We start from the raw sequence: 11,361 nt of genomic DNA, 5'->3' as shown, positions 1-11,361 counted from the left end.
TGCTGCACACCTGAAACTAACACAGCATTGTAAATCACAGCATTGTAAATCAATTATACTCCAATACAAAATAAAAATTAAATTAAAAAATAATTCATTCTTTTTTATGCTACCAGTCCATTCTGAAGGAGATCAGCCCTGGGATTTCTTTGGAGGAAATGATGCTGAAGCTGAAACTCCAGTACTTTGGCCACCTCATGCGAAGAGTTGACTCATTGGAAAAGACTGTGATGCTGGGAGGGATTGGGGGCAGGAGGAGAAGGGGACGACAGAGGATGAGATGGCTGGATGGCATCACTGACTCGATGGACGTGAGTCTCAGTGAACTCCGGGAGTTGGTGATGGACAGGGAGGCCTGGCGTGCTGTGATTCATGGGGTCGCAAAGAGTCGGACACGACTGAGCGACTGAACTGAATTGAACTGAACTGATGCTATATAGTATTTATTAATGCTGTGAATATACCAAAATTTGTCTATCCACTTCACATTTGAGAAACATTTGTCTTGTTTCAAATTTTGTTGATCATGCATAAAAGCCACTATAGACAAATATGAACAGATTTTTGCATGAACATACATTTTCATTTCACTTGTGTAAATCTGTACATTTAACTTTATAAGAAACCATCACACTATTTTACAAAATGGCTGTACCATTTAACATTTATACTAGCAATGTATTTCCAGTTGGTTCACATCACTGCTAGAACTTAGAGTATTTTTGTCACTGTATTGATAAGAGATCAGTAGTGATATATCACTGTAATTTTAATTTGGATTAGTCCCTAATGATTAATGATATTGAGCATCATTTCATCTACTAATTTGCCATCTGTATATCTTCTTTGGTGAAGTGCTTGTTCAAAGATGTTTTTATGTTATTTATTTTGATTAATATATGCTAAATATAAGTTTTTCTCAGGTATGTGACTTGCATATATTTTTCCTAGTCTTTGGTTTGTCATTTTATTCTCTTAACAGTGTTTTTTTTTTTTTTTTTTAAGAGCAAACATTCCTAATTTTAATGAAGTTCAATTTATCAGTTATCTCTTTTTTATATCATGCTTTTGGTGTTGTATCTGAGCCATGGTCACAAATATTTTTCTTATGTTTTCTTTTATCACCCTCTTTTTTGAAGGATATTTTCAATGGATGTAGAATTCTGAATTAAAATTTTTTTCCTTCTCTTTTTCTTACAGCATTTTAAAGATGTTCTATAATGTTATAGCAGTCATTGTTTCTGGTAAGAGATCAATCACTTTATACTGTTTCTCCCCTGTTAGTTCACTTGGGCCCCACCTCCCCGTTCAGCATCTTGAAAAGTGCCCCTATATAGAAAGTCAGATTGAAAAGTGGCTCACCCCAAGTGTTTTCCTTCTCTTAAGTATCAAAGTTTTGAGCTACCTATTATTCAATGCTTGGACACATGCCACAAATAATTTGCCAAATGTTATAGTACTTCAAAGGGCTTCCCTCGTTGTTCAGATGGTAGAGAATCCTCCTGCAATGCAGGGTTTCCCTGGTAGCTCAGCTGGTAAAGAATCTGCCTGCAATGCAGGAGACCTCAGTTTGATTCCTGGGTTGGGAAGATCCCCTGGAGAAGGGACAGGCTACCCACTCCAGTATTCTCGGGCTTTCCTGGTGGCTCAGATAGTAAAGAATCCATCTGCAATGTGGGAGACCTGGGTTTGATCCGTGGGTTGGGAAGATCCACTGGAGAAGGGAATAGCTACCCACTCCAGTATTCTTGCCTGGAGAATTCTCTGGACAAAGGAGCCTGGTGGGCTACAGTCCACGGGGTCACAAAGAGTAAGACATGACTAAGTGACACACTTACTCATAGTACTTCATGATAAGAGGGTAAGTCTAATACCAGTTACTCCATCATGGCTATATGAAGAATTCTAGATAGTTCCCTGGTGGCCCAAGGACTCTGTGCTTTCACCACGTTCACTGGTGAAGGCCTGGGCTCAACCCCTGGTCAGGGATCTAAGATCCTGGAAGCTGAGTGGTGCAGCCAAAAAATAAATAAATAGAATTCTAGCATGCTTAGACATTTTTATGCATCTTTCTCCAACTCACATATAAAACAATCAATAATATAGTTTTGGACACCTACTATGAGAGTGTGTTTGTTATTAAAGATTCAGAGACATGGTCCCAACACTTAAGTACCTTATAATTTTGTAGGCTTATATTGAAGGAGAAAACAGAAGGACAAAAAGTATTTAAGAGTTTTTATAAATTGTTGCAATTCAAATATATCGAGATTTCCATAGTCATGGGTTGATGAACTCTAGAATTAATGCAGGATTTCAAACCTCCTTCTTGCTCAGCATTGCCTTCTGTCATCCCCAATGAAACTCTTAGCCATTTCTCACAGTCATAATTCCAAGGTTTATCTCTAATTCTAGAACAATTAAATGCATGAATTCTTAAGATCAACTAATAAATATGATTGACAGTGCAGCTATCTTCTTTTGAGCAAATTCAATCAAAATGTGTATATTCAGACCTGCATGAAACTGACCAATTGGAACCATTCTCTAGTTCATAAACATCACCAGAAGGGATGTGATTATTTGCTATTAGGTTGAAGTCCTGCTGAAAGGAGCTTCAGGATTTGCTGATATTTGTCTTCCTCCTGCTTTACTCTTTGAAAAACTCTTTTACCTTGTAAATAATTATTGAACACCTGTTTGACTTTGGTGACAAAAGTTTCAAAGGAATTTACACAAATGTGACTTTAATCATTTATAGAGAGTAATTAGAAAACCACTTTTTTCTAGGTCGTGTGCTAGACCAAGGGGGCAAGGCACAAACATGCATAAGATTCATTTTTCATTTATGAGGAGTTCACAGTTTAGTCTGGGAGAAGGACATATTAACAAATTTTGCTCAGACTCTCAGTCATATGTGACTCTTTGCAACCCCATGGACAATAGTCTGCCAGATTCCTCTGTCCATGGAAATTTTCAGGCAAGAATTCAGGAGTGGGTTGCCATTTTCTCCTCTAGAAGATCTTCCTGACCAAGGGATTGAACCCAAGTCTCTTATATCTCCTTCATTGGCAGGTGGATTCTTTACCACTAGCACCACCTGGGAAGCCCCCATTAGCAAATTATATGAGTGTAATTAAATTACAGCACAACTGAAAGTGTTTGTGTGTCTGTGATTGAGGAAGGTGGTTGGGGATCTGGGGAGATAGGAATGTGTTCTCTGTCTTGGTGGTAAAGGCACACTAACATCTATTTCTGCTTTATTGACTATGCCAAAGCCTTTGACTGTGTGGATCACAATAAACTGTGGAAAATTCTGAAAGAGATGGGAATACCAGACCACCTGACTTGCCTCTTGAGAAACCTGTATGCAGAGCAGGAAGCAACAGTTAGAACTGGACATGGAACAACAGACTGGTTCCAAATAGGTAAAGGAGTATGTCAAGGCTGTATATTGTCACCCTGCTTATTTAACTTATATGCAGAGTACATCATGTGAAATGCTGGGCTGGAAGAAGCACAAGCTGGAATCAAGATGCCAGGAGAAATATCAATAACCCCAGATATGCAGCTGATACCACCCTTATGGCAGAAAGTGAAGAGGAACTAAAAAGCCTCTTGGTGAAAGTGAAAGAGGAGAGTGAAAAAGTGGGCTTAAAGCTCAACATTCAGAAAACTAAGATCATGGCATCTGATCAAGTCAATAGATGGGGAAACAGTGGAAACAGTGTCAGACTTTATTTTGGGGGGCTCCAAAATTACTGCAGATGGTGATTGCAGCCATGAAATTAAAAGATGCTTACTCCTTGGAAGGAAAGTTATGACCAACCTAGATAGCATATTCAAAAGCAGAGACATTACTTTGTCAACAAAGGTCCATATAGTCAAGGCTATGGTTTTTCTAGTAGTCATGTATGGATGTGAGAGTTGGACTGTGAAGAAAGCTGAGTGCTGAAGAATTGATGCTTTTGAACTGTGGTGTTGGAGAAGACTCTTAAGAGTCCCTTGGACTTCAAGGAGATCCAACCAGTCCATCCTAAAGGAGATCAGTCCTGAGTGTTCATTGGAAGGACTGATGCTGAAGCTGAAACTCCAATACTTTGGCCACCTGATATGAAGAGCTGACTCATTAGAAAAGACCATGATGCTGGGAGGGATTGGGGGCAGGAGGAGAAGGGGACAACAGAGGATTAGATGGCTGGATGGCATCACTGACTTGATGGACATGAGTTTGGGTAAACTCTGGGAGTTGGTGATGGACAGGGAGGCCTGGCGTGCTGCGATTCATGGGGTTGCAGAGTCAGACACGATTGAGTGACTAAACTGAACTGAACTGGCCCTTTGGCTTAAAAATATATGGTTTGGGCATCAAACCTTGAGAAAACCTCTTCAAGTAAACATTTGAGCCTATGAATTAATTGGGACAGCTGCTCTGATGTTCTAGAGCCAGAGGTTATGAATCTCTTTGCCAGCTGGATGAAATCTGCAGTTTGACATGTGAGCTCCTCTATCTCATGGAAGTGAGCAATTGATGTATATTGCTGACCTGGCCCAGATGTGGCCAAATGTAAATAGTTCAATGATGTGATGTGGATAGTGCCATATACCAAGGAATATGCAATTTGGACTGAAATTGGTGAAGCAGCTTGAACTAAAGTTGGCAGGTGCTTTGTCAAACAAACCTGGGCTGACGACCAGAAAGATCCCAGGCAAAGGTGGTAGCTGGGCAGCAGTGCAAGTTTTGAGGCAGAAAACACCAGCAGTTTTTAAATGAGGGCTGCCTTATTGAGCGTGACACCAAGGCAGGCTAGAGGCCTGATGTGTCAGCAGCAAAGAGATGGACAGTCATGTCGTTGAACAGGACTGACACAATATTGTCAGCGTAAATGCCAGTATTTTGTAGCTTATAAGATGATTGTGTCTACAGGGAAAACCTCCAATGGCCACAGATATGTTGCAGTTTTCATGGAAGCAGGCATTCTACTCTCAAAGCTTGCTGTTTCTAGAGAAAAGGCAAATTCTATTAAAATAAAATTCAACTTACTTCTCAAAAGAGTGACCTATGCTTAGGTAGGAAGGGAATACAAGGCCACAAATTTTCAATGCAGATTGCATCATAGCTTTGGGTGCTTAAACGAAGGCATTAAGTTTCTCAAATTACTGCACAAAGTAATCTGTGAAATGAAAATCCTTGCAAACAGCAAGTGCACTCAGAGAGCACTTGAAGTACTTGGCAATAATTCTGAAGCTCTTTATTAAAATCTTAAGGCTCACTAAACCCAGCACTTTTGGATTAAAAAAAAGACACTTTGAATTATTTGTGGAGGCCACAGGGATTGCTTCAGTTGATTCTTTTTTTTTTTAATTTTATTTTATTTTTAAACTTTACATAATTGTATTAGTTTTGCCAAATATCAAAATGAATCCACCACAGGTATACATGTGTTCCCCATCCTGAACCCTCCTCCCTCCTCCCTCCCCATACCATCCCTCTGGGTCGTCCCAGTGCACTAGCGAAATTTTCCACTCTTCTATATTGCATTAATGACTATATTTGACAAAGACTTTACTGCCCATAGATTTGTGTAAATAGTTTAGGTTTACCACAATATTTCTGCTAAAGTTGTCTCATAGAATGCATAAACTTCTCAAACATGTGAGCAAAGCTTTTTGCTTTCTGTCCAAGCTTCAATGTCCTTCATCTTGCAAAATGAGGATATTAAATGAAAAATTAGAAATCTCTTCTAGTAATATATTATACACACAAATAATTATACACTAAAATGTTCATTGTAAGTTAATGTAAAATATTAATATTTAGAAACAATCTAAATGTCCCATAGTGGATAAATTATGGTATAGTTGATTGTTTAATTGACTATTATGCAACTGTATACAATCATACTTACAAAGAGCTTTAATGACATGTGAAAGTGCCTGTGATATGGTATGATTTTTGAAAACTGGAAAATAATGTTTTCAAAAACATCATCATCTTAACTTTCAAAAACAGCATCATCTTAATTTTCTTATAAATTTCATGTGGAGACTGGGGGAAATAGATATCCTCATACAAGGCTGGTGACAATCGAAAATGATTAAACATCAAATGGTGGAGAATTTGGTGATGTATAAAGACACTAACACTACATAGGCACTTTTACCTTTTGATTTAGTAGTCCCACTTCTCAGAATTTATTCTGATATTATGGCTCCAGCAATGTGAAAATACATATGATCGAAGTTATTTATTAGAGCATTATGTGTAATTGTAAAATATTAGAAGCTACCTTCAGTGACCAAGCTGAGAGAGAGCTTGAATTAACTATGTTACATGTGCCCAAGTGAGTACTACGCAAAGGTAAAACAGAATGAGGAAGATCACTGTAAACTGATATAGAGTGATTATCAGTGGGATGACATTAAGTAAAGAAGGTAAAGTGTAAAATAGTATAAATGTATGCTATCATTTGTATGTGTGAAAGAGGGATAAATAAAAAAATAATAATATGTTTGCTTATCTTTCCAAAAAGAAATACAGTAAACAATAATTTAATTACACACAGTGGAGGAAAGGACGGAAAGGATATAGTAGGGAACGACACTTCTCTGAGTGTATCTTTCTGAAAGTTTTTACTTTTGAATGTATGTAAATGTTTTATATATTAAAAAAATAAAATTAAACCACCAAAAATGAGGAAGAAAAAATCTAAAAGTAAAAGCAAATGGAAACAAATGAATTAATTTTATTTCAAATGAATACCATACCCACAGTGAAAAGAAAGGAAACAAGGAAGGAAGGAAGGAGGAACTGAATTGGCTTAGGAATGAGGCATTTGACTATATATTCCGAGTCTTGGGCAGGGTTGTAAGGAGTGGAGATTTCAAACAAATGTTGATTTCTTTTTAAAAGATTTATTTATTGTAGTGAGGTATAGAGGGAACCGGGCTTTTCGGGTGGCACTAGTGGTAAAGAACCCACCTGCCAATGCAGGAGATGTAAGAGACACAGGTTCGATCTTTGGGTTGGGAAGATTGCCTAGAAGAAGGCATAGTAAGTAACCCACTCCAGTATTCTTGCCAGGAGAATCCCATGGACAGAGGAGCCTGATGGGCTACATATGTGCTTTATATGCATATGTGTACACAGGGGCATATGTATGTTTGGATATATATTTAGATATGAGTATATATAGGCATATTTTCCTAGTTCTACCCAATAAGAAGGTCAAAGAGCAAAGTCACTCCAGGAGCAAAGAGCACACACAGCACCGAGATCTAGGTCTCCAATACCATTTCTCATAAAAGAGTCAGGGCTCCTTGGAGAAATGTTTGATTTCAGGTATGAGGTACAGTGGATACAAAATAAGCGTGGAGCACCTTGTTATGTCTGAAATGAGAAAGAGTAAAGTAAATAATTGAAGAGACAGTTCACAGGGTGTAGGAACTAATTTGATATGGCTCCTACTGGCCAAATCCAGGACAATTTGAGCATCAAAATAAATTAAAACCATAATGCATCAGTGATAACACAGAAATTCACAAGCCCACAATCATAATAAATAGATAAATAAATGAATGGATATAGGGTTGGGTAGGAGAGCCCTTGCTTACAGAAGAATTCTGAGGACTGATTGGTAAATGTGAAGGGAATACTAGAGTTGGAAAGTCATTATTTTACAACCATAATGATAAAAATTGGGTCAGTCAAGAATCACTAATAGATGTTAAATCTAGAGGGAAATTTGGTGAGTAGCAGGATAACTTCATAACTTTAAAGTATCTCCTTGTAGACTACATATGAGTTTCAAAGGAAGAAAAAATAGTAATTGTTCACTGAAAACATTGGAAAATATTTGACAGAGTGATCAAAATTAACATTATCAGTATAAGACAGATGGGTAAGGTGTGATATCTTTTGAAGGCTGTAAACTGGAATCTAACCATGAGGAAGTATTAGACAAACCCCAGATGAGGAACAGTTCATACAAAAAGATGCATGCATATGGATGTTTATAATCTTGTTTATAATAACCCTTAGCTGGATATAACTGAAATGTTCATCAGCAGTGAATGCATAGAGTGTGGGACACTCCTACAGTGGACTACTACTCAGTGATTAAAGGGAAAAATCTTCTGAAATATTCAAACAATATGGATGAATCTCAAAAGCATTTTGCTGAGTGAAAGAATTCAGACATAAAAGAGTTCACATTGGATGATTTAATTGAAATGAAATTTGAGAATAGGTAAAACTAGTATATGGAGATGGGAAGCAGATGAGTATTGCCTGGGGCAGAAATAGTGGGAATTGACTGCAAAGTCTCAAGGAACTGTTCTGGTATAATGGAAATATTCTATATCTTGAATGAGTGGTGGTTACATGCATACATATTTTTTCCAAATGTATGTCATTGTTTACATAAAATTGTTCTTCCCTGGTGGCCCAGATGGTAAAGTGTCTGCCTACAATGTGGGAGACCTGGGTTTGATCCCTGGGTTGGGAAGATCATGTGCAGAAGGAAATGGCAACCCACTTCACTACTCTTGCTTACAAAATCCCATGGACAGAGGAGCCTGGTAGGCTACAGTCCAAGGGATTGCATAGAGTCAGATAGGACTTCACTTTCACTTTCACATAAAATTGGTGTATTCTATTGTGTCTAATATATTGTCACCCTGCTTATTTAACTTCTATGCAGAGTACATCATGTGAAATGCTGGGCTGGATGAAGCACAAGCTGGAATCAAGATTACAGGGAGAAATATCAATCACCTCAGATATGCAGATGACACCACCCTTATGGCAGAAAGCAAAGAGTAACTAAAGAGCCTCTTGATGAAGGTGAAAGAGGAGAGCGAAAAATCTGGCTTAAAACTCAACATTCAAAAAATGAAAATTATAGCATCTGGTCTCATCACTTTATGGCATGTAGATGGGGAAACAATGGAAACAGTGACAGAATTTATTTTCTTGGGCTCCAAAATCACTGCAGATGGTGACTGCATCCATGAAATTAAAAGACACTTGCTCCTTGGAAGAAAAGCTATGACAAACTGAGACAGCATATTAAAAAGCAGAGACATTATTTTGCAACAAAGGTCCATATAGTCAAAGCTATGGTTTTTCTTGTATGGATGTGTTAGTTGGACCATAAAGAAGGCTGAGCGCTGAAGAATTAATTGATGTTTTTGAACTGTGGTGTTGGAGAAGACTCTTGAGAGTTCCTTGGACTGCAAGGAGATCCAACCAGTCAATCCTAAGGGAAATCAGTCCTGAATATTCATTGGAAGGACTGATGCTGAAGCTGAAGCTCCAGTACTTTGGCCACTTGATGCGAAGAATTGACTCATTGGAAAAGACCCTGATGCTTGGCAAGATTGAAGGCGGGAGGAGAAGGGGATGACAGAGGACAAGGTGGTTGGATGGCATCACAGACTCAATGGACGTGAATTTGAGCAAGCTCTGGGAGATGGTGATGGACAGGGAAGCCTGGGGTGCTGCAGTCCATGGGGTCGCAAAGAGTAGGACACGACTGAGCAACTGAACAACAACAAATTGTGTCTAAAGTTTACCTCAAGAAGGGAGTTCCCTAGTGGTCCAGTGTCTAAGGATCCACGCTGTCAAAGCAGGGGGACTGGGTTTGATCCCTGGTCAAGGAACTAGATTTCACATGCTGAAACTAAAGATCCTGTGTGCCACAAATGGGAAAAAAAAAAAAGGATCCCACATGCTGCAGCAAAGATCAAGGATCCCACAAGCTGCAACTAAGATCCAGTACAACAAATTAATAATAAAAATAAAATAAATATATATTAAAAATAAATAAAATTTACCTCAATAAAGTTTATTTTAAAAGGCGAAGGGAAGATGTACTCAAGGAAAAAATTTTAAAACAGAATACAACAAAATCACAGTGGTAATTCGGTGGTTCTTCTTTTCACTTTCATATTTTCCTGCATTGAATACGTTTTGTCTAATGAGAAAAATCTCAGTTTTTAAAATAAGTTTGTTTGTGTTTAAAGGCACAATATTTTATTTTGTAGATGACAATAATGTGTGACATTTCAGATTCTTTTCTGAGAGGTACTGTAGTGGCAAACATATTACTCAACAAGAGACCCGAGTTCTCCTTTTGATTATTTTGCAGACTGTTGTATGTTTTGTGAAGGTCGTGTGATCTCTCTGAATTGAGTTTCTTTATCTATAAAATGAGGAGAGTTGATCTCCTTGGACCCCGGAGTTTCATGATCCCTTTAGTACCAATTTAAGAACAAAATACGTGAATCTTCTTAATTGTATATCTTATGTGTATTGCTAATACCTTCACATATTCAAAATCTTTTGTACTTTTCGAGCATTACCTGTTTTTCCCTTAACCAATAACAACATAAATACTTGAAGATCAATTTAGAGGAACTTCTAAATCCTTGACAGAAAGTGTAACTTATAATCCTCTTCAGTTTATTTCTTTATTTAAAGTGCTACTGATTTTATTAAAGAAAACAGTCTTTTTTTTTTTTAGTTTTCTCTGAACACTGAAAACACTGCAAGTTCATGTTAGAGAGAGTAGTAACCTTCACATGTATAATCACATTAACAACCTCTTCTCCAGTGAAAGAATCATAGGCTATAAATTTACATATCCACTTTTTCTTTATTTAGTGAAATTGGCTTTCGACTCTTCAGATTACATGATAATTGAATCAGACGTCTGGTTCTAAGTGATATGTTTCCTTTGCTTTTCCATTTGTTTATTGTTTGCATTGCTGCAAATGCATTAAAACCGAATGTTGACGAAAAGAGCTAAATTCTGACTGTCAGATGAGAAGAGCAAGCTTGCTGGCTGCAGATGCCATTTTAACTTTGAGTCTTTCATGTGTAGATTTTTCATTTGTTTGTAGTTCTTTTTCCAAGACTTGTTTTTCTCTTCAAATCAGATAAGGACTTTTCAGAAGGTAGGAAATGATGAGGGAAGGCTTTTCCTTTTCCATCACTACTTATATCAGATGGCTGCATTGATGTCACAAAATAATAGGGAAAAGCTCTAAATTGGATCTAGCAGCACTTTATGTTATAGAAAGTAGGGGTTTAGCTGGATCTTAAATGATTTCATTGATAACTAAATAAATTTAGCCAATATTCTAGATATTGGTGCTCTAAAAGTCTATTTTTTATTTACACTTCACAATTCTGGATAAAGTCTTGTTCCGCCAATTATTGAAGAAGCCAGGAAGAAAATGGTTCAGTATTTTGTTATATTTTCACAACACTTATACATAGGACTCAGGAATCTCATTGATGTAGCAGGAAGTGACTTAATTAGCCTAACTCCTCATGACAATACATTCTGGGAAATG

General features: G+C 37.5%; 1 long non-coding RNA gene across 1 annotated transcript; it reads left to right on the top strand.

Moving 5' to 3' along the window:
• The first annotated feature begins 982 nt into the window (after window positions 1–982).
• LOC147340101 (uncharacterized) lies at window positions 983–9,865 on the top strand. The gene is made up of 2 exons (XR_015159037.1): window positions 983–1,244; window positions 8,703–9,865. It is a non-coding gene; the product is annotated as an uncharacterized LOC147340101 (long non-coding RNA).
• The last annotated feature ends 1,496 nt before the right edge of the window (window positions 9,866–11,361 follow it).

The sequence above is a fragment of the Bos grunniens genome, chromosome X (genome assembly GCF_055505025.1).
Source record: "Bos grunniens cultivar Pamir isolate PY7600 chromosome X, Bosgru_T2T1.0, whole genome shotgun sequence".
Taxonomy (NCBI): domain Eukaryota; kingdom Metazoa; phylum Chordata; class Mammalia; order Artiodactyla; family Bovidae; genus Bos; species Bos grunniens.
Note: the sequence above shows the minus strand (reverse complement) of the source record. Positions and strands in the feature narration are given on the sequence as shown.